Raw genomic sequence first — 21,713 nt, forward strand, 5'->3', positions numbered from 1 at the left:
CAAGGAATAACCAATATAAATACCATCAAACAATCTGGTTCAGGTTAAGGAGCCTGGGTTGCAACTGAGAGGACAAACCTCTCCAGCTGATAATCTCAAACCTGACTACCTTCAATTAGAATCACCTGATCATTAGCTTTAGTCAAGCTTTCCCTCACACTTCTTTCCCTCAGTCCCTGTCCCTTGCCCTAAGTCTGTTGTTATTAAATCTTGAAACCTACTGAGGTGGATGTCATCATTACCCTAAGGATTATCAAACATATCTTTGGGTATCTGAAGGAAGAGGGATTACTCTAACTAAAGTTAAGCCCCAGTCACTAGAGTTATCTGTCATTTTGCAGCCAGGATAAGCAGTCAAAGAAGCTATGTTATCTAACCCACAGTCTTTTATTTGATCACTTATTCCTGGGACACTGTTATATTGGAGCTGGGTGTATAGTTGATTCACAAATATTCCTGTGGGGTTCTTGGTGTTCACCATCACAACTTAGTGGTCACCTAGGGATTCCCACACTCACTTAGTTTCAGCTCCTCATACCATCAGAGGACCTTGGGCTATCCCATTATCCTATAACAGTATCCATATAACACTTGAGATGTCTATTCCATTGATCCACCTTTCTATCTCTTAGCCAGTACCATATTGTTTTGTAGTACAGCTTAAGATCTGATACTTCTGGGCCCCCATCCTTCACATTTTTTTCATTAGTTTCCTTGATTTTCTTGCTTCTAGTTACTCAATTCTGATTCATCACCCACTATTGCATACATGGGTCACAGACCTCCCCCACTTAGGGACAAGTGGAGTGTATATGCTTCTGGTGATTAAATCTAAAAATGGGCAGTCCTAAGGAAAAATATAGCTATAATTGTTCCACATAAAGTGGAAGGAAGGCAAAGGAAGTTACGAAAGGAATGGTTTTTAAAAGTGACAAGAACTTCCTGTGACCAATTCTTTTACCTTTGAACTTGAAGTTGGAGATCTGGCTGAAAACCTCAGACTCCTCCAGACTGATTAAGGTTCCTTCCTTTCCCAAGTATCATCATTCATTTAGATTCCTTTGGTCACACTTCTTGGGTTCCCCATACTCGCACTGGGCATAGAGTGGAAGAATCCCATATCGGATGTGTTGCAGAGACTAAGCCAGCCAAAATGACAAGGAGGTATAGGGAGATGAATCTCCCCTCTAAATCTTGAGATTACTCAAGCTGTCAACTGCTAGGTATCCAATCAGTACAAGAACCCACAGGAACAGAATTAAGAAAAGACACCCTAAACCTGTAAGCTGCATGAGCTCTGGAAATGGAAGCTGTTTGAGATAGGCAGGAAACTGGGCCATGCTTGCTATCTCTACTTCCTTTCTGTAGGTGGTGCTACCCTAGTATTTAATGCCTATGAGTAAAAGTTTCACAAGGAATGTTTGGGAGAAGAGTTCTGTCTGTTCCCCCTCCATAGGGGTAAAACCAATGGCTCCATGATACCTCAGTCCCCACCCCCACAGTCAGGAGTGTGAAAACCTCCCAGGTAAGCTTAAAAATCAGCTTAGAAGCTAGATGGGGTTGGGAGTGGGCAGTGTAGAAGGGGTGCTCTTGAAAAAAAACTTGGCTTGGGAAGCTGCAGCAAACAAGGGAAAAAGGGATTTAGATCTCACCCTCCTCATAGGAACATGGGGGGAATCAACAGTACTCTGGAGGCCTGGGCTTATCCCTTTAGGCAAGGAGCCTCAGGCTAAGTCACCCAAACCAAAATGGAAAGCAGGCAGGCAGTTGGGGTGGCCAGCAAAAAACAAACAAGCAAACAACAACAACAACAACAACAAACCTGGCGGGAGCAAGCTGCAGGGGAACCAGAAGCAGCAGGAGAGAAGCTGGACTTTGCAGAATTTATCTATTCTGTATTCTTTATTCAAAGGTTTTCTTAAAAAACAAAAACAAAAACAAAAACATTGAGAATTTTTTTTCCAACTTTGGTGGTTGCCAGAAATATAAGATTAAAATTAATATCCAATAACTCCAAATATTATATTTCATAAGTTTTATTAATAATCACTTGAAGAAGAGGAAAAGTATAGTTTGAGTAAAGACAAGTTTATCGAACAAAAGCGGGAGAGGAGAGAGAAAAGGGAGGGGTTACAGACATTTAATCTTCAATATTGGTCCTCTGAAATGCTTTTCTACATTCAGTTAGTGCAAAGCAGTGTTGATTATAGCTTTATACTATGATTTGAATTCTAAAAATGGTATCTAATCTCCATTCCTATTTTTTGTGAGTATTTTCCCTCTAGATTCTAAATCTTGTGCTTCTCTATGTGATTTTACTACTTTACAGTGTTTTTCTAGCTCAACATAGTGCCCCCTTCATGGATTAAATGGACTAGCACCAAATCTATAAATTATTTTAGCTAGTATGAAAATTTTGTATCACGAGATGGCCTAACCTAGAGCACTGAATGTCTTCCCAATAGCTAGTTATTCTTCATTTACTTCAATTCCTCCTCTAAATGATTGATTTTTATTTTTAGATCACTTATCTTTTCAAATATATTTCTCATTTTCCTTTTCAGAAAGTTAACTCTTGTAGCAAAAAATAAAAAAAAATTAAAAATTCGGCAAAACTGGGGGCAGCTGGGTGGCTCAGTGGAGTGAGAGTCAGGCCTAGAGACAGGAGGTCTTCCCAGCTGTGTGACCCTGGGCAGGTCACTTGACCCCCATTGCCCACCCTTACCACTCTTCCACCTATGAGACAATTCACCAAAGTACAAGGGTTTAAAAAAAAATTCGGCAAAACTATGGAAAATTTCCCCAAAACCTATATTTAGTATATTATGTACTCATAGTTCTCACTTCCTAAATGAAATATTGGAAATGTCTTTGTAAATCTATGTTTTGTGAGCAATCTTTGTCATGATTATTTCACAGAACTTAATTTCAATTCCTATCAATGCTATTTTTTTTCTATTTACAATTTTGGGGTCATTTGGCTCTCCTGATTCTTCTTACTTTAATTTGCTTACTTTTTATGTGTTTGCCACATTTCTGTGTCATAATTATATTTAAAATTTCTAAGAGTTTAGTAATATTCCATTATATTTAAAATATTCCTGCATATGCATGTATGTATATGTACCTGTACATACATACACATATACTTTGTTTAGCCGTTGTCTAATTGTTGGGCATTGAGTTTGTTTCCATTCCTTATTGCTTCAAGATTTACCAGATATAAATATTCTGATGTGCTGTATATGACACTTTTCTTTTTGTTATTGATCTCATTGGGATAAATCCTTAAGAGATGTCTCTTGGTAAAAGGGAGAGTAAAATTAATTCATTTACTTGTTTCTCATAATTCCAAATTATGCTTCAGATTGTTAGACCATTTCCACAACTCTACCAACAATATTGTGTTTGCTTTTTTACACCTCCTCAAACATTAGGTAATTCCATCTTTATTTATCTTGTCAACATTTTGGAATTGAAGTAAAATCTCAAAGTTGTTTTAAGTTTTTTTCTCTTATTATAAGTGATTTGCCACATCTTTCATATTAATTTTAGTAGTTGGTAGTTGGTAATTCTTTTGAGAATTTTTGTTCATAGCCTTTTCCATTTAAATGTTTGAAAGGGGCTTTTCCCCTACCTTTCTTTGTTGTCTATCTAGCTTATCCTACTATATATATATATATATACACATGTATATGTGTATATACATGTATATATATGTATATATGTATATATGTATATGTATATATATGTATATATATATGTTTGTGACGTAACTGAATTTATTTTTTCTATTGAAAATTTCTATGCCTTGTTTAAGAATTTACCTCTCAGCCATGAACAATGAAAGACAACTTAACTTCATCTCTTCTATTTTTTCTGTTAGAATAATTAATATTCATGCCAAGTGTTTACTTTGAGGTCATCATGGAATGTGATATTTGGTTTTATTATAAACCTAATTTCTGTCATGTACCCTCAAGTTTTTTTAGCCATTTAACCTAAAAGGAAGTTCATCACCGAGTAGTTCATATTCTTGGATTTACTGATTAGCATATTATTAGGTCAATTTGTTTTTTATTCTGATTTATCCATATGATTCCATTGAACAACTTTCTCTTTTATTTTAAAATGACATTGATAATTACAGTTTCATAGTATAATCTTAGTATTGGAGCACCTATACTTTTTTCATTATCATATGTTGTATTTTCTTTGAGATTCTAGGTATTTTGTTTCTCCAAAGAGATTTTATTATCTTGTCCCATTTTATAAAATATTGCCATCATAGTAAAATTGGCATAAAACTAAATTTGTAAATTAATTTTGCTAGTATTATAATTTTCATTATACATTGGAATAACATAATCCTCAACATTGAATATGTCTCTGATTATGGGTCATCTTTTATTTTTGAAATGGGTGTTCTGTAACTGTATTTATACCTCTTTAGTTCATTTTGACAGTTTGTCACAAGAATTTTTTCCATTATGCAACTATTTTGAATTGAGTTTTCCTTTCATGACTTTCTCCTTGATTTTGTTATTGCTATATAGAAAAGTGACTTTTTATCTTGATTATATTCTTTGTAAAGTCACCGGAGTTTTCTAAGGGTTTCATTACTTTTTCAGTAGGAACTTATTTTTGAAAATTATTCTTGGCATGTTGTGTCTGGAATTAGTGAGATTTAAGTTCAAATTCAACTTCAGATGTACAATATCTGTGTGACTATAATCACATCCTTTAATCTCAGCTTTCCTCAGTTCCTCAAATGTAGAATGGGGATAATAATAGCAGGGTTCTCTTCTCAGGGTTGTTGTGAGGATCAAATCACATAATATTTGTAAAGTATTTCACACAATGCCTGGTACATAGTAGGCACAATGTAAATGCCAGCTATTAGTTTTTTAGTTTCATTTATAAATTTTGTAGCTTTTAGTTTTCTATTTTTGATTTATTTCTGACATTTTCAGGATTTCTCCATTGTGCTTATTTTGTACTTCATGATTTTATAATTAAAATTTTATGTTCAGTTCATTCATTCTAAGTTTTTTGTTAGTAAAGACTCTTAGGGATAGAAATGTTCATCTGTTTAGAACTAGAAAAATGTTAAGAGCAAGATAAATGAAAAAAAATTGTAAGACTGAAGAAATGGTTGGGAATTTAAGAGCTGAAACACATGATTTCTCTACAGGAGAAAATATGAAAAATATGGATATTACTCAGTATACATTGTTTTTACAAAAAAACAAACAAACCATGTACTAAGTCACAGAGAAATGATGAACCCAGAATCTCATTTTTACATTATCCTTTGACCACTAATCAACACAGAAAAATATGTTGTTTTTATATAATTATTTCAGTTCCCTAAATATGTTAGATATCAAACTCAATGACATTTGGTATAAATCCTCCCCCCCACCAACAAATTTGAATTTAGAGTCTTAAGGGTCTCATTAATTTTTATTTATTTTTTTTCATGGAAAAGTTTTGAATTTAATTCAAATATGATTGAAATATTTTGTTTTCTGTGATTAACTCTGTCTCTTGTTTTGCTAAGAATTCTTCCTTTTGTTCATAGTTATGAAAAGTTCCTTCTCTCATTGTCATCCAGCTTTTCAAAAATGATGTGGCCTTTTATATTTAGGTTGTTTATCCATTTTGAGCCAATTTTGTGATGCTGTTTATACACTGGTCTCTTCTCCTTTATGCTCAATTCTTTCCTTTTTCCTCAGTAGTACATCCCAACTAGAGAGTCCTCACTAAAAGGATATCTTCAAAGCTAAAAGAATACCAAAAGACTTGGGTATCTGGGTATCAATGCTGATCAGCATCAAAGGGCTGACTATTGGATAAAACAATGAAAGTACAACAGTGAAACGTAGTGCCCAGTGTCTGGTTATTCTAGCAAAAGAAATATAAATTATAAAAGAGGAACTGGCTGAGTTAAAGCAGACAAAGGTGACCACCAGCATCAGGATGGCTTTTGTGGCTCTGATCTCAGGGAAGGTTCTAGGGGAGAGGCTGATATTGTGAATATGTTGGACTTGCTGGTTGTGTCTGTGCAGGACAAGCACCATATAGCTACTTGACCAGATCATGAGACTCAGAAACAGAGCATCAACCACTGACTCCCAAATTAAAATTTTTATGACATTTATGGCATGAAAGCCAAAAAAAATATGTCCAATCCTCCATCTTTCCTCAGTGCAATTCCTGAAACTACTCATATTCAGAGGCCCAATAATATTCAGCAGAAAGTTGAAAATCCCACTCAGGAGGCAGCAAAGAAGAATATACTTTGGTGCTCTCTTTTTGATCTTTGTCCACTTTACATTGCTGGGACTGATGGTGATGGCCTGGAAGACACTCAGAAGACAGGTGTTGCAAAGAGAAATGCCCCGAGTCACTCTTATAATGTAAGTTAAGATTTTACCCATTGTGTCATCTAGGAAAAGTCTCCATCCCCAATTATTTATTATCATGGGGATACCTCTGAAAAGTATCATCAAAATATGAGCAAAGGCCAAATTGATGATTACCAGATTTATAGGTCTTTTTCTGTGACCAGTGATAAAATTAAGGCTATATAGATAAAGAAGGAATATGTTCTCCAGGACTCCAAACAGAAGTACCATCAAGTAGACAATCTCCAGGCCTTCTTTATGAGATGTCATTTCTTGGGGGTCTTGAGGGCTTTGTGGTCTGATTCTAAATGAACTGGGGAAAAACACAGGAGAATATAATTTTTCAGTGAGAATTTCCCAATAGCATTATACAAGAGGAAAATTTCCATGATGAACACAAGTGTAAGAATATAGATGTGTAAGGTATATAGATAAGAAGATATCAAAGGAGGCATAGCAGTTAGGTGGTGTAGGTGACTGAGACACTTAAGTCCAAAGACCCACTGCAAGGCTTAGGCACATAGAGTAGAAAGTCCCCAGCCACATTCCCCCTCCTTTCTCTCCTTCTGCATCTAGATTATGCTTGTGTTCACTACCCCTAGAAACCCAGGTAGACACTTGTGTTGTATCTCTCTATCTCTCAGACTCCCTCCATCTCTCAGACTCCTGCACAAAATACACTTGATAAATCACTGATGTATGGCAGATTATATTGTGATCACTTAAGGTCTGTGTTAATCATTTCCTTTTTACCATGTAAACATTGCTTGTTACAATGTGTATGGAAAAATGAATAATATGGAAGTAAGTACAAGTGATAACATTTGTATAACCCACTGGAAATGCTTATTGGATCTGGGAGGGAACAGGGAAGGGAAATAAAATGAAATATGTAAACATGGAAAAATATTTTAAATATTAACAATTAAAAAAATAGAAGGCATGCTGGTTGGGAAGGAGACAACTTAGCTAGTAATTTCTGTTTCTAGTAGTTGTTCCTACCACCTAGGTGTTGAGAGATAATCTAGCAAAAACAATAATTGAGGATTGTCCTTGGTGTTAATTCAATCTAGGGTCAAGTCTTGTTTTTGTGACTCTGGGTGATGCACTTACCCTCTCAGAGTTCTAGGCAACTCCCAGATGCTGGAAAATGACTGATCTAAATAGGGAGAGGGTATTTCTACACTAAGAATTTCTTGAGCCCATGAAATCACAAACTCAGGTCAATAAAACTAGGAAGCGAACATGTCTAATTTCTATCAACCAAAGGACTAGACATGCAATTTACATGTTCTAAATTTTAGCATCTTGGGATACTATGCCACTTACCTTGTTCTTTTTCCATTTCTATTAAAAATGTGGTCATAATTTTTTGAAGAATTCTATACACCTTATTTTTCAATGTAATTAGAGACAGTGTAATGCTTAGAGTTGGGAAGATCTGAATTCAAATTCACCCTCTTATATTTAGTTTTCTGTGGGTTTGGGTCCTGAGCTAGTTACTCAACTTCTGCTCACTTCATTTTCCTCACTTGTACACAAGGATAATAAAAGTACTTTTGTTGTAGAGTTGTTCTGAAGATCAAATGAGATAATATCAATAAAGTACTTATAATCAAAATACCTGCCATATAGTTGATGTTTAATAAATACTTATTTAGTTCTTTTCTTCTTTTCTTTCTTGATAATCTGTGATGTTAAGAGGATTCAGAATTAGAAAAAATACCACTTAACCTCCACACACATTGAAATGAAAGATAACAATGTTTTCAAATAAAGATGTGTTGCTGTTTTTTTATTCCATAGATATTCTGATCATTCTATTCTTAGGATATTATTCTTTATAGAATGGAATATTAGAATAGTATTCTCTAATCCTAATAATTCTTATTATATGAACAAACAATTTAGTCTAATTCTATGTCTGTTTCCATACCTTCTGGCTATGGCATGTTGAATAGACCATAGAGAAAAGATGATTTGTATACATGGGTTTCTGCCCCTATAAACTCCTAACTGAATAGGGAGAATTTGGCAGACATGGTGAGTTGCAGAGCAATAATCTGTGTTGCTCAAGAAGCCTGAGTTAAAAATAGAAAAAAGCAATAACCCCAAACTTGATTCTTTACTTCATCAGGAAAATGATCTGTCCTAGTATCTTGTCAGATTTTTTTACAGTGAGGAAATTAAGGCAAAATGTGAAATTGACTTGCCCCCAGTTCAAGACAAACCTTTGGTCCTATGTTCTCTGACTTCCCCAGAAGGGCTCTTCCCATTGTTTTTAGTCATTTTTCTAAAGAGACATTTGTAGAATATCAAAGGAAACACATTATTACTTTTTGACTGTCATTAAATGTATAGGAGCCAGGGAGATTCTTGGGTAGGGGCAGAAAAGAAAACTGGAGATTTGGAGGGGACATCTTTAAAGCCTAAAAGGCCTTGAATAAATAGCAAGCTGACAGTTTATGGTGCCACACTGACATACAGAAGATGCTGGAGAAGAGAGTTCATCGCAGAAGAAAAACATATGATCGATTATTTAGTTTGATAGGGATATGATTAGGGTTTTGTTATTAAAAGATCACTCTACTGCAAACATTAATAATATGGAAATCGGTTTTGAACAATCATACATGTAAAAAACAGTGCAATTGCTCATCAGTTCCTGGATTGGGGAGAAAAGAGGGAGTGAATCATGAATCAAGTAACTATGGAAAACTATTCTAAATAAAAAAATAAATTAACATAAAAAGAAAGAGAGTTCATGCCAAACATGTGTTCTCTATCTCTTCATTCTACTAAAATATACAGCAGAGTACTGCATCATATTGGATGATGACACTGATGTAGAGTGGGGTGAAGAGGAACTAAAAGAAGGGAGAAGAGAATCTGAGTGTCTTTTGAGTCCCAAGCCCAGCCAGGATGGACCTAGAATCAGCAGAATTTCCTTCCTTTGTCCTCAAAATATCACTCTTCTACTTAGGCATCTTTTCTACCTGATTCCAACACTCAGTGATGCATCTTTGACTCCTGGAAGGGTTTCTTTACCAATCCCTGACTCTGAGAGGAAGACCTACCAGTATCACTCACCAGACTGCTCTCTGCTGTCACAGCAGGAGATGGAGCTGCAGAAACCTGTACCTCTGTGTAGTGGGCATATCTGGGGCTGGAGTTATAGGGACAACAGAGTCTGAGCTCATTTCCCCCAAGAGCTATCATCATTATGTCACTGTCTGCAAAAGAAACAATTAACTACAAGGGGAATTTGAGATGTGTCTGACTGAGGAATGAACTTTTGACTAAGATGAAAATCTCTGTTGACAATAAATATTAGTTAATGAGAATTTCCAAAGGAACATTTGCAGGGAGCTGAAAAGAGATTTTTTTTTTATTTTTTTGCTTGCTGAGAGAAATGTTTTTTGTCAGGATATTAACAAGCATATACTGCTAAATGTCAGTAAAAGTGCCTAGGGGGCACTCATTGTAACACATTTGGGTTGTGGACCTCCCAAAATTGGAGATATTCTCACTTTTGGTGATTAAATCTAAGCACTTGGAGGGTAGATTTAATCTCATTATCACAGTGATTAAATGTAAAGATAGGCAGGGTAGATTTAATCTCATCACAACCAATAGTGTATTTTGGTCCCAATTTTGTCATATCCCTTCCAACTTTTTTTATTTTCCTTTACTTTCATATTGGCTAATCTGCTAAATGTGAGGTGGTACTTCAGAGCTGTTTTGATTTGCACTTCTCCAATTAGAAGAGATTTAGAACACTTTTTCATGTGATTATTGATAGTTTTGATTTCTTCATCTGAAAACTGCCTATTCATACTCTTTAACCATTTGTCAATTGGGGAATGGCTTGAATTTTTTGTACATTTGACATGGTTCCTTATATATTTTGGAAATTATACCTTTGTCAGAGTATTTTGTCATAAATTTCTTTTCTCCAGTTTGTTGTTTCCCCTTTAATTTTGGTTGCATTGTCTTTTGTACAAAACCTTTTTAATTTAATATAATTAAAATTATTAATTTTATATTTTGTAATGTTCTCTATCTCTTGCTTGGTCTTAAATTCCTTCTTTTCCCATATATCTTACAGGTATACCATTCTGTGTCCACCTAGTTTATTTGTCATTTTACTCTTTATATATAGCTCATTTAACAATTTTAAATTTATCTTTGTGTAAGATGTTGATCTAAACCCAATTTTTTCCATACTGTTTTCCAATTTTCCCAGCAGTTTTTGTCAAATAGTGAGTTCTTGTTCCAAAAGTCGGGATCTTTGGGTTTATCAGACAGTAGCTTCTGTAATATCATTTCTGCTATGCAAAATGGAGAGCAGAATGATTGACACTTAGCAGTTTAGAACTTGGAACCAACGAAGCTTGCCATGAGCCAGCATGGGAGAGGCAGTTGCTGGCAGACTATAAGAGCAGAATTTTGAACCAAAAGCTCTCTCAGTTTGGAGAAAGGATTTTTGGTGGGAGGTTAATTGGGAATTGAGGTAGGCCAAATCAACTCAGGATACCTGCATCCAGTTCTAATCATTACCTCAACTTCTGTGTCAATCTGTACTATACATCCTAATCAATCATAATCAAGGAATAAGCAATATAAATACCATCAAACAATCTGGTTCAGGTTAAGGAGCCTGGGTTGCAACTGAGAGGACAAACCTCTCCAGCTGATAATCTCAAACCTGACTACCTTCAATTAGAATCACCTGATCATTAGCTTTAGTCAAGCTTTCCCTCACACTTCTTTCCCTCAGTCCCTGTCCCTTGCCCTAAGTCTGTTGTTATTAAATCTTGAAACCTACTGAGGTGGATGTCATCATTACCCTAAGGATTATCAAACATATCTTTGGGTATCTGAAGGAAGAGGGATTACTTTAACTAAAGTTAAGCCCCAGTCACTAGTGTTATCTGTCATTTTGCAGCCAGGATAAGCAGTCAAAGAAGCTGTGTTATCTAACCCACAGTCTTTTATTTGATCACTTATTCCTGGGACACTGTTTTATTGGAGCTGGGTGTATAGTTGATTCACAAATATTCCTGTGGGGTTCTTGGTGTTCACCATCACAACTTAGTGGTCACCTAGGGATTCCCACACTCACTCAGTTTCAGCTCCTCATACCATCAGAGGACCTTGGGCTATCCCATTATCCTATAACAGTATCCATATAACACTTGAGATGTCTATTCCATTGATCCACCTTTCTATCTCTTAGCCAGTACCATATTGTTTTGTAGTACAGCTTAAGATCTGATACTTCTGGGCCCCCATCCTTCACATTTTTTTCATTAGTTCCCTTGATTTTCTTGCTTCTAGATGAACTTTGTTACACTTTTTTCTAATTCTATAAAAAGTTTTTTGGTAGTTTGATAGCTTTGACACTTACTAAGTAAATTAGTTTAGGTAGGATTTTCATTTTTATTATATTAGCTCATCCTACTCATGAGCAATTAATATTTTTCCAATTGTTTAGATCTAGTTTTATTTATGTGAAAAGTGTTTTGTAGTTATGTTCATATAATTCCTGAGTTTGTCTCGGCAGATAGATTCTCAAATATTTTATATTGTCTGGAGTGATTTTAAAAGGAGTTTTTCTTTCTAACTCTTGCTTCTGGGTTTCGTTGGAAATATTTAGAAATGCTGATGATTTATGTGGGTTTATTTTGTATTCTGTAATGGCTAAAATTATTAATTATTTCTACTAGCTTTTTAGTTGATTTTTCTCAGATTCTCTAGGTATATCATTATGTCATCTGCAAAAAGGGATAACTTAGTTTCCTCATTGCTTACTTTAATCCTTTCAATTTCTTTTTCTTCTCTAATTGCTACCACTAGCATTTCTAATACAATATTAAATAATAGTGGTAATAGTGGGCATTCTTGCTTCATTCCTGATCTTGTTGGGAAGGCTTTGAACTTGTGCCCATTGCAGATTGTAATTGCTGATGGCTTTAAATATATACTGTTTATTAATTTGAGGAATGGCCCTTCTTTTCTTTTTTCTTTTCTTTTTTTTGTAATAAGCCACAAGTTTTCTTGCAACATGGCCAATTTTGTGGGCATGTGGAGTTTGATCTCTTAAAACAATGTTCCATTTAAGACTCTTTTCATACAGAAATTGCCATTTAAGCTACATTATTCAAAATATCTTTAGAACTGGGAAAGTATGGGCATTCAACAAAATTGAAGATTTCCAAGTATTTTCACAGAAAAGATCAGGGCTAAATGGAAAGTTTGATATCCAACCACAAAAATCAAGAGAAACATGAAAAGGTAAATAAGAAACAGAGGGGAAAGAAAGAAAACTCATAATTTTTAAATTTGCCTTTTTAAGGGCCTCAGTAAGAACTAATTATCTGTATTCCTATGTGGAGAAATGTTATGTATAATTCTCTGTAGTGAACTCTATTCACTATCATAGTATTCACTATTATAGTAATCAGAAGAATAATTCATAGGGAGGGTGGAATACTAAATGGTCTAAGATGATATGAGGGGTATAAAAGAGGGGGGTGAATAGAAGGGGACACCAAGAGAAATGAAAGAATAAGAAAAATAGGATATTATATTACAAACAAAGAGGGCATGGGAAGGAGAGGGGACTATTATAAGAAGGAGAGGAAGAGAGCATTAAGAGGTAATATTTAAACCTTACTCTCAGTGTAATCAACCCGGAGAGGGAAGAGTAGCTATACTATCCATTGGGATGTAAAACTCTTATCTAACCCTACTGAGAAAGTCAGAAGGGATAAATCAAGGGGAGCAGGGGAATGGGGAGGTCAAAAAAGGGAGGGGAGAAGAAGGGGGAGGAAATTCATTAGGCTGTTAAAAACAAAAAGAGGGGAATAATAAGGTTGGGGGTGGAAAGGGAAGTTAATCAAAGGAGGGGATAAGGGATAGTGGCTTAATAGCAAACCACGGGTTTAAAAGGAAATAGTTTAAGAAGAAGGGGTAGGAATAGGGAAGGATACAAAAATGTCAGCAAATGAACAACTTATAATTATAACTCTGAATGTGAATGGGATGAACTCGCTCATAAAACGGAAGCAAATAGCAGAGTGGATGAGAAACCCAAATCCTACCATATGTTGTCTACAAGAAACACATGTGAGGCGAGTGGACATACACAAGTCTAAGGTTCAGGGCTTGAGCAAAATCGTTTGGGCGTCAAATGGGAAAAAAAAGCAGGAGTGGCTATTATGATTTCTGACAAAGCCAAAGTAAAAATAGATATGATTAAAAAAGACAGGGAAGGTCATTACATCCTGATTAAAGGCAGTATAAACAATGAGGAAATAACACTGCTCAATATGTATGCACCAAGTGGCATAGCATCCAAATTCATAAAGGAGAAACTGGCAGAGCTCAAGAAGGAAATAGATAGTAAAACCATACTAGTGGGAGATCTAAATATTCCTCTTTCAGATCTAGATAAATCAAACCAAAAAATAAATAAGAAAGAGGTAAGAGAGGTGAATGAAGTCCTAGAAAAATTAGATTTAATTGATATGTGGAGAAAGATAAATAGGGATAAAAAGGAATACACCTTCTTTTCAGCTGCACATGGTAATTCACAAAGATTGACCATGTAATAGGGCATAGAATCATTGCAAACAAATGCAAAAGAGCAGAAATAATAAATGTAACCTTCTCAGATCATAATGCAATAAAAATAATAATTAGCAACGGCACCTGGACAGGCAAATAAAAAACTAATTGGAAATTAAATAATATGATTCTCCAAAACCAATTTGTCAAAGAAGAAATCATAGAAACAATCAACAATTTCATTGAAGAGAATGACAATGAAGGGACATCCTACCAAACTCTGTGGGATGCAGCCAAGGCAGTACTCCGGGGGAAATTTATTTCCTTGAGTGCATATATTAAGAAATTAAGGAGGGCAGAGATTAATGAATTGGGCATGCAATTCAAAAAATTAGAAAGCAAGCAAATTAAAAATCCCCAGATGAAAACTAAATTAGAAATACTAAAAATCAAGGGAGAAATTAATAAAATTGAAAGTAAAAGAACTATTGAATTAATAAATAAGACTAGAAGCTGGTATTTTGAAAAAACAGATAAAATAGACAAAGTACTGGTCAATCTAATTAAAAAAAGGAAAGAAGAAAACCAAATTGACAGTATCAAAAATGAAAAGTGAGACCTCACCTCTAATGAAGGGGAAATTAAGGCAATCATAAAAAACTATTTCGCCCAATTATATGGCAATAAATATAACAATTTAGGAGATATGGATGAATATTTACAAAAATATAAACTGCCTAGATTAACAGTAGAAGAAATAGAATACCTAAATAATGCCATATCAGAAAAAGAAATTGAACAAGCCATCAAAGAACTCCCTAAGAAAAAATCTCCAGGGCCTTATGGATTCACAAGTGAATTCTATCAGACATTCAAAGAGCAACTCATCCCAATACTATACAAATTATTTGATATGATAAGCAAAGAAGGAGTCCTACCAAATTCCTTTTATGACACAAATATGGTACTGATTCCAAAGCCAGGGAGATAAAAAACAGAGAAAGAAAACTACAGACCAATCTCCCTAATGAACATAGATGCAAAAATCTTAAATAGAATACTAGCAAAGAGACTCCAGCAAGTAATTAAGAAGATCATCCACCATGATCAGGTGGAATTTATACCAGGAATGCAAGGATGGTTCAATATTAGGAAAACCATCCACATAAATGACCATATCAACAGTCTAACAAACAAAAATCACATGATTATCTCAATAGATGCTGAAAAAGCCTTTGACAAAATACAGCATCCATTCCTATTGAAAACACTGAAAAGTATAGGAATAGAAGGACCTCTCCTAAAAATAATAAACAGTATATACCTAAAACCATCAACAAACATCATATGCAATGGGGATAAATTAGAAGCCTTCCCAATAAGATCAGGAGTAAAACAAGGATGCCCATTATCACCTCTATTATTCAACATAGTACTAGAAACACTAGCAGTAGCAATTAGAGAAGAAAAAGAAATTGAAGGTATCAAAATAGGCAATGAAGAGACTAAGCTATCACTCTTTGCAGATGATATGATGGTATACTTAAAAAATCCTAGAGAATTAACTAAGAAGCTTGTAGAAATAATCAACAACTTTAGCAAAGTTGCCGGATACAAAATAAATGCACATAAATCATCAGCATTTCTATACATTTCCAACACATTAGAGCAGCAAGAAGTAGAAAGAGAAACACCATTTAAAATCACCCTAGACGATATAAAATACTTAGGAATCTATCTACCAAAACAAACACAGCAATTATATGAAAACAACTACAAAACACTTTCCAAACAAATAAAACTGAATCTAAACAATTGGAAAGTCATTGATTGCTCATGGGTAGGACGAGCTAACATAATAAAAATGACCATTCTACCCAAATTAATTTACCTATTTATCACCATACCTATCAAACTACCAAAAAACTTCTTTACTGAATTAAAAAAAAACTATAACAAAATTCATTTGGAATAACAAAAGATCAAGAATATCAAGGGAAATAATGAAAAAAAATGGGAAGGAAGGGGACCTAGCAGTACCAGATATTAAACTATACTATAAAGCAGCAGTCATCAAAACAATATGGTACTGGCTAAGAGACAGAGAGGAGGTTCAGTGCAATAGACTTGGGGTAAATGACATCAGCAAGACAGTGTATGATAAACCCAAAGAGTCCAACTTTTGGGACATGAATCCACTATTTGACAAAAACTGCTGGGAAATTTGGAAAACAATATGGGAGAGATTAGGTTTAGATCAACATCTCACACCCTACACCAAGATAAATTCAGAATGGGTCAATGACTTGAATATAAAGAGGGAAACCATAAATAAGTTAAATGAACACAGAATAGTATACTTGTCAGATCTCTGGGAAAGGAAAGACTTTAAAACCAAGCAAGAGTTAGAGAAAATTACAAAATGTAAATTAAATGGTTTTGATTATATGAAACTAAAAAGCTTTTGTATAAACAAAAACAATGTAGTCAAAATCAGAAGGGAAACAACAAATTGGGAAAAAATCTTTATAATGAAAAACTCTGACAGGGGTCTAATTGCTCAAATATCCAAGGAGTTAAATCAATTGAATAAAAAATCAAGCCATTCCCCAATTGATAAATGGGCAAGAGACATGAATAAGCAGTTTTCAGATAAAGAAATCAAAAGTATCAATAAGCACATGAAAAAGTGCTCTAAATCTCCAATAATTAGAGAAATGCAAATCAAAACAACCCTGAGGTATCACCTCACACCTAGCAGATTGGCTAAAATGAAAGAAGGGGAGAGTAATGAATGCTGGAGGGGATGTGGCAAAATTGGGACATTAATGCATTGCTGGTGGAGTTGTGAACTGATCCAACTATTCTGGCTGGCAATTTGGAATCATGCTTAAAGGGCTATAAAAAGTGCCTGCCCTTTCATCCAGCCATACCATTGTTGGGTTTGTGCCCCAAGGAGATCATAAATAAACAGACTTGTACGAAAATATTTATAGCTGCACTTTTTGTGGTGGCAAAAAACTGGAAAAGGAGGGTATGCCCTTCAATTGGGGAATGGCTGAACAAATTATGATATATGCTGGTGATGGAATACAATGTGTTAAAAGGAATAATAAACTGGAGGAGTTCCAGGTGAACTGGAAACACCTCCAGGAACTGATGCAGTGAAAGGAGCAGAGCCAGAAGAACACTGTACACAGAGACTGATATACTGTGGTAAAATTGAATGCAATGGACTTCTGTACAAGCAGCAATGCAATGACCCAGGACAATTCTGAGGGATTTATGGTAAAGAACGCTACCCACATTCAGAGGAAGGACTGCAGGAGAGGAAACATAAGAAAAACAACTGCTTGAATGCATGAGTTGGGGTGGACATGATTGGAGATGTAGACTCGAAACTACCACACCAATGCAACTATCAACAATTTGCAAATAGGTCTTGATCAAGGACACATGACAAAACCAGTAGAAATGTGGGTCGGCCATGGGTGGGGGAAACGTGGGGGGTGAAGGGGAAAGTAGGAGCATGAATCATGTAACCATGTTAAAAATGAATATTAATAAATGTTTAAATTAAAAAGAAATATCTTTAGTACTGTAAGATTCACATGGCAAACACTGAACTCCTAGTCCTGTTCTATAGTGTACCTTCAATAGAAAATAAAAAGGCATTAACTACTACTTCATTTAGGAAGATATGTAGATAACAGGAATGAGCACTGAGGCACTACAGTAATTTGGTAAAAGTTATGACTACTTCATTGGCATCCCTTTTTGAGAGGAACAAACTTGTAAAAGTCCTTTCAGTGCATAGTTACCATATACATACGCATATATGTATACATATATACATATACATATATGTTGCCATGTCACAATAGGCATGTTAAAGACAGATTATGTGTACAAAGCAGAAGAACTTCAGGAACTGCAATCAAGTGCAGCTCTAAGTAACACTGAATGAAATTTAGCATCTGCTCAGTGGATCATACTTTCAAGGCATTCAGTTGGCTAATCATTTGCAGTTTTTCTAAGTTATTCATATTGACTCTTCTATTCATCTTAGTTCTGCAAGGGATGCATATAATGCCAATTTTTTTTTGGCTAAAATGTACCATGAAGGCATTTTTTGGGTTCTATGTAAAGCTACCAGGATGAAACAGTCTAATGATAATCATTGGTAGGCCGCTTAAATTGATGACATCTTCTTTATTTTTCTGGGAAAGTTTGATAGGGAACAAAAACCTAATGCTATTCCAAATGATGGAGATGCAGAAATGGAAGCTATTTCCAGATGGTACTTCACTGTCATTTTATTTTATTATTGTTATTTCTTTGTTTATTTAATCACTGGCATTTTATAAAGGTCTTCCTTCAAGTGAAGCTACTATATTGCCTCCCAATTTCTCTCCAAGCATTGAATTATCCTTAATATTATCCAAGTCATTTACTTGTCACTAAAGTTTAATAGCTGTAAAGTTTTTTTTAATCACATGTTTACAACTAGCTTAAATCATCTTTTAAAGGTGTACATTCAGGAGCCCAGAATATAAATACTGAATCTTCTTTCTTAGACTCTTTTGTCTCCTATATGGCATCATACAAAGCATATTGGCAATCATTCAGAGGTAGCAACTTCACAAAGGATGTGTAGAGGTCCTCTACAGTATCACCAGTGTCTCCCACCAAGATCTGCTTTGCTTAATCTACAATTATTTTTTTTTGTCATCACTTAAACAGAAGAGAAATACTTTCTTTTTTTGCTCTCTTCTTGTGTAGAATATTTCCTTACTTTATTGTCATTAAAAACGTTGATTACTTCATTGTTCACAGTAATCCAGAAGCCATGGTTCCTGGGACCAAAAAGGTGTGGCAGTGGATCCTCACTCAGTGGCATTGGGGAGAGGAGAAGAGGAGGAGAAGAAGAGGAGGAGCAGTAGCAAGAAGAGGAAGAGCAGTTGGAGTGGCTGTAGGAGGGGGGTGGTGGCTACAGGGAGCCAAGACCTAGATTGAAAGGCTCTTCTTTTCTTATACTTTCTAGTGTATTTCATGAGAATAGGCACTGCATTTTGTTGAATGCTTTTTCTGTATCTATTGAGATAATCATGTGATTTCTGTTAGTTTGATTATTGATATGGTCAATTATGTGGCTCCCTCAGTTCTTATTTCCTTATCTATTTTTTCTTAACACTTGAAAATTATTTTTTAGTTCTTTCATGAGTCTTTGTTGTGTTTGTATCCAATTCACATTTCCCCCACCTCCCTTCAAGAATTTTCTTGTAGCTATTTTGACATTATTATTTTCTAATTTTATGTTGACCTTTCCTGTCACTGTGGTAATTTTGTATGGTCAGGTTGTTGTTTTTTTTTTTTTTTGTGTGTGTGCTCATTTTTTCAGTCTATTTCTTGACTGAACTACCCACATTCAGAGGAAGAACTGCAGGAGTAGAAACACAAAAGTAAAACAACCGCTTGAACACATGCGTTGATGTGGACATGGAATAAGTCTTGACTGATCATACGTGTTAAAACCAATGGAAATGCCCATTGGATATTGGGGGGGTTAAAGGGAAAGTAAAAACATTAATCATGTAAAAAAAAGTCTAAAAAAAGTTGAACTCTGTTTCTGGTGTCTGTACATGTGATTGGCATTATTCCAAGCTTCTGGCTTTTTCACAATTTTGTTTTCATAGCTGATTCTAGGGACTTCTTGGAAGTTTTTGATGATTCTAAAGTGTTATAATTTGAAAAGTGTGGTCAGTGCTTTCCTGGACAGACCTCTGGTATTTCTCCATGAACAATCCCAGATCTCTAGGAATTGCAATCATTATTAAGAATTGGGTTCCTTGTATACTCAACGGGCTTTAAAAGACTATATGCCTTTTGATCCAGCCATACTACTGCTGAGTTTATATCCCAAAGAGATCATAAGGAAAAAGACTTGTACAAAAATATTTATAGCCACACTCTTTGTGGTAGCAAAAAATTAGAAAATGAGGGGATGCCTTTCAATTGGGGAATGGCTGATATAGAGATTAAAATTAATATACAAGAACTAAATATTATATTTTATAAAGTTTTTTAATAATAAATTAACATAAAAAAGTAGAGTGAAAAGGTGCTGAACTAACTTTAGCCACGCTCCTGAAGAAAAGAGAGAGAGAGGAGCTATAGAACTTATAAAACAAAAATGTGACCATGCAAATGTGGAGGTGTGGGAGAGATTAAAGGGAATTTGGGGAGATGAAGTCCAAGGTTCAGAATCTCCATTTATACACTGAACAAATTGTGGTATCTCTTGGTAATGGAATACTATTGTGCTGAAAGGAATAATGAACTGGAGAAATTCCATGTGAACTGGAACAACCTCCAGGGAATTGATGCAGAGTGAAAGAAGCAGAATCAGGAGAACCACATACACAGAGATGGATGCACTGTGGCACAATCAAATGTAATGGACTTCTGTAGCAGCAATACAATGATCTAGGACAATTCTGAGAGACTTATGAAAAAGAATGCTATCCATATCCAGAGAAAGAACTGTGGGAGTTGAAATGTGGAAGAAAAACATATGATTGATCACATGGTTTGATGGGGATATGATTGGGGATGTTGACTTTAAATGATCACTCTGTAGCAAATATTGATAATATGGAAATAGGTTTTGATAAATGCTACATGTAAAACCCAATGGAATTGTTCATTGGCTCCAGGAGGGGGATAGTAGGAGGGGAGGGAAAGAACATGAGTCATGTAACCATGGAAAAATATTCTAAATTAATTAATTTTTCAAATTTTTCAGATCCAAAAAAAATAATTATGTTCCCTGCTCCCATGAGACTGAAAGTGACATTACTTCCCTGAGTCCTTCATCCTTTTTGACTGAAAGCAATATTTTTTCTAAGGGACCCCTTTCCCTCTTAAACTAAAGGGCTCTTCTCCACCTGTTGAACTGAAACCCCAAGAGGATGCAGGAAATGAAGTTGTCAAACAGCATTTAGCCCTGCATCTAGTGTTGGAACAGAGTTCTCCTCTAAATTTTGTCTCACCATTTTCCAAGTCTCTTTGCAATCTGTGATTTGACAGCTCCCCAAGCTGCTGTTGCTTCTATAGCCATCACAAAGTCTCTTCACTGGTGCTTAATCCATGTGTGCTCTGGGTATCCCCATGACACAAATTCTTCCTTCTAACCTCTTTAGGTGTCTTGAGTTGGAAGAATGTCTCATTCTGACTTTTTGGTTCTGCCATTATAGAATTCAATTTGAGGTTTTATTGTAAGGAGATTTAGAGAAGAATATTGGGAGAGTTTGGTTGAATTCTTTCTTGATTTCTCTATCTTGGCTTCACCCATGGAAGCCCCCTGATATTTGCTTTTTGAAGGCTTATTTTATTCCAGATTCTGGCCTCGTCCTAGGTGATGTAAAGACAAAAAAAATGCATTTAACCTCTTCTCAAGGTGCTTATATTCTAATGTGAAGAAATATTAAATTTATACAGTGAATATATGCAAAATCTATAAAGAGTAAAAGGAAAGTAATTATTAATGTGAGCATGCATGTGTACATATGAAAACATAAAAATTTGTGATGTCAAATTTTTTTTCTGCCCAAGTGAAACTTCTTGAGGAATTTGTTACCTGAGTGTTGCTTTGTAGGAAGCTGTGAAGGTTGTACTGCAGAGTTGAGAGGAGAGTATGTTTTAGTTGTGGGAGACACTACACAAGAGCAG

General features: G+C 35.1%; 2 pseudogenes; both read right to left on the reverse strand.

Annotated features, from left to right (window-relative positions):
* Positions 1–5,765: 5,765 nt before the first annotated feature.
* On the reverse strand, positions 5,766–9,682 carry LOC123252593 (annotated as a pseudogene).
* An 8,661-nt stretch (positions 9,683–18,343) lies between these two features.
* Positions 18,344–18,882, reverse strand: LOC123252595 (annotated as a pseudogene).
* Between the last annotated feature and the right edge of the window lie 2,831 nt (positions 18,883–21,713).

The sequence above is a fragment of the Gracilinanus agilis genome, chromosome 6, assembly GCF_016433145.1.
Source record: "Gracilinanus agilis isolate LMUSP501 chromosome 6, AgileGrace, whole genome shotgun sequence".
Lineage (NCBI taxonomy): Eukaryota > Metazoa > Chordata > Mammalia > Didelphimorphia > Didelphidae > Gracilinanus > Gracilinanus agilis.